Raw genomic sequence first — 3,373 nt, 5'->3', positions numbered from 1 at the left:
GAGTGTTTGTTGCTCTAAAGGGGAAAATTTTTTTTGTCAAAACAAAATTGGGCCTTTGGTTATTTTTGATTGGTGAGATATTTTGTTGTTAATATTTTTGGACTCACAAATTCTAAACAATTAAATGTTGAACTCAAAGGCCAATAAGCTTTAGTTTAAGTGGCATATGTTCCCCTTTCTTATTAATAAGAGAGCTCAAATTCGAATCTCATCTAGTGCAAATTTAACAAAAAAAAAATCTACCTTTCTCTCTGTCTCTCTCTATATATATATAGGGGTGTTAAAAAAAATCGAAAACCGAAATTTTTTTTTTATAACTTTTACGGTTCGATTCGGTTTTCGGTTCTGATAAGAAAAATCCTAATCAAATCGAACCGGTGTTATTAAAAATCTTACTATAAATAAAGCATCCTCCCTCCACAATTCCTCCTAAACTAGCCGCAGCCACCCCTACCAGGAACCCTAACTTCCCTCGAGCCCTCTCTCAGTCTCTCTAGCGCCAAATCTCAGCGGAACCTCCTTCTTCTCTGCCATCAACGCCGCTGGATCGCGGCGACGTGGCCCTTTCTTCTCCCTCTCTCTTCCTCGTAGGCTCGTAGCACTTCTCACTCTCCCTCATCCTCGACGGCTTCACACACCACCTCTCCAACAGCAGTCTCCTCCACCAACCAACAGCCACCGTCGTCTTTGACGAACTGCAACAGCACGCACCAAATGCAGTCGAAACTGCCGTCGCTGTTCGTTGTCCGTCTCTTGTTTGTCGTTGATCTGTCTAGTCTCTTTGGTCTTTGTTTCGTTGCCGTGCCGTCTCACCATCTTGCACCTCCGTCGTCCTCTACAATGGAGCCTAAGTCTCAGGTTGATTTTTTTGTTCTGATTCTTTTTTTTTTTAATTCTGGTTTAGTCTTATTGATTCTAATTTATAATGAACACTTGGTTGGCTTGTTCTTAATTATATAGTTGAGTTGTTGATTCTGATTTTGTTTTTTAATTCTGAGATTTTTGTTCTGTTTTAATTTAGGATAATTCTGATTTAGGGTTGATTCTAAATTTTTTGTTTATTCAATGATAATGCAGGAAAGGAGAAGGTGAAAAAGGAAGAATTTGTGGAATTGGTGCATCACATGAACATTTTTAAAATTAGTTTGGTTGTATTTTTTATTCAGTTTAAAATTGGTGCATAATTTTTCCCTAAAAATTAAACCAAAAATTAAACCAAACCGTACTTGTGGGTTCTTGAGTCACTCTGGTTGGACTTCAGTGGTTGAGGCAGTTCAGAACGAAACACCGCTGGTGTTGCTTACGTTTCTTGCGGACCAAGGGATCAACGCCAGGGTGCTTGAGGAGAGGAAGTTGGGTTACCCTGTGCCCCGAGACAAGTTAAACGGGTCGTTCACGAGTGACTCGGTTGCTCGTTCGGTGAGGCTGGTTGTGCTTGACGATGGTGGAAGGGTTTATAGGGACAATATTAAAGAGGTTAAGGACTTGTTTGTCAATAATCAAAGACAGCAAAAGTATATCCACGAATTGCTATGCCACCTTCGTAGTTGTAGCCACCCGAAAAAGGGGGAACGCGTACTTCCATATTGAATCTCATCATTATTATATGCGGTTCAACTATGTATCCTTTAAAAATAGTACAATATTCAGTCTTTTATTACAATAATTAAAATTTTTTTAAAACAAACACAACTAAAAATTATGAATAGATTTACTGTCTTTTTAAAATTAAATACACATTCAAAATACAATCTAAAAAAAATTGAAATTCAAAATTTAAATTTTAAATTTCTGTTTCAAATTTAATATATTTAATTATTAATATATTAATTTAAATACATATCTAAAAATCAAATTATTCAAAATTCAAAATTTTGATTTTAAAATTATAAAATAAACCTTAAACTATCAAATTATTAATTAAACTCGTACAAAACACTCAAAGAAGCAGAGAAGTCACGTTTGCGCCATGTCGTTCATCCGTGCCACCTTCCTCTTCCACGCTCATCCTCAACGCTGCATTCCTCCTTTTCGACGCTCATTTACAACGCTGTCTTTTTAATGTTTAAATTTAAATTTTAGATTTATAATTTTGGATGTGTTTTAAAAATATTTTCTGTATAACTTCATAATTTTAGATGTGTTACAATTATTTTTTAATGTTTAAATTTAGATTTTAGATTTATGATTTTGGATGTGTTTCAAAAATATTTTCTATATAACTTCATAATTTTAGATGTGTTACAATTATTTTTTAATGTTTAAATTTAGATTTTAGATTTATAATTTTAGATGTGTTACAATTATTTTTTAATGTTTAAATTTAAATTTTAGATTTATGATTTTGGATGTGTTTTAAAAATATTTTTTGTATAACTTAATATTTTAAATGTGTTACAATTGAAAAAGAAACTACAATTAAAAATATTTTAGTTTATGTATATAATTATATTCGACCATTCATAATTGTATTATTAAGTGCTTCAGCTGGAAGGTGGTGATGGTCTTCACCAATGAAGACGAGATGGAGAATTCAGCTGGCAGTGTCCTTTTTGGTTTGGGATTCACTAATGCGTGTGAATGTCCCGTAGAATAAGGAATTTAAAAAAAACTGTACGAAAGTAAAGCAAAGTCACCGTAACCACCAATGAAGTGGGTGGGTTTTAAAATTTAAATTTAAATTAAAATCTAATTATAGATATGTATCTACAAAATAGGAACATGTTACACTAAAAAAATAATTAAATATTATTTAAATCTGATTAAAGGCTGATTAAAGGCTGATTAATATTGTACAACTAGCATTTCCCTATCCATTTTGCCCAACAACTTTCCGAAGGCCTTTAGCAAAAAAGTATCCTTTTCAGATTTTGATTTTTAATTTTATAAGACTTATTTGTTCCGCTATCAATAATCGCTCTCTTAAGTTAGCATTTAAAAATTTTAAAATATTTTTCGATATCAAACTCTTATTTAAAAAAAAAAATCAAATCAAATCTCTTAATTTTGTTTTAAAAATTAAAAGATAATACTAAAAATTAGATTCTTCAATTTTACCTTCTGCTAAACTGTCTTCATATCTTGAAATAAAAGCAACAAAGACAATATATACTTAAAAATTTCACTATTTTAAGTCGCATATTATTTTTTTCTTTTGCCCATTTTTGGTCCAAGATCAGCGCAAATTAATATTCATTTCTATTGTTAAATGCAAAATAATATTTAAAAAAAATTGTAATCTTATATTTCTCCTTTAACATATCGAGATGGATTTAAGGAAATCTAAAGTGACTATAGTCTATTAGGATTAGTATTTGGCTTATAATTTAACTAAAAAATTATACTATAAATAAAAATATTATATAATAACAGT

The sequence above is a fragment of the Arachis ipaensis genome, chromosome B10, assembly GCF_000816755.2.
Source record: "Arachis ipaensis cultivar K30076 chromosome B10, Araip1.1, whole genome shotgun sequence".
In the NCBI taxonomy this organism is placed as follows: domain Eukaryota; kingdom Viridiplantae; phylum Streptophyta; class Magnoliopsida; order Fabales; family Fabaceae; genus Arachis; species Arachis ipaensis.
Note: the sequence above shows the minus strand (reverse complement) of the source record.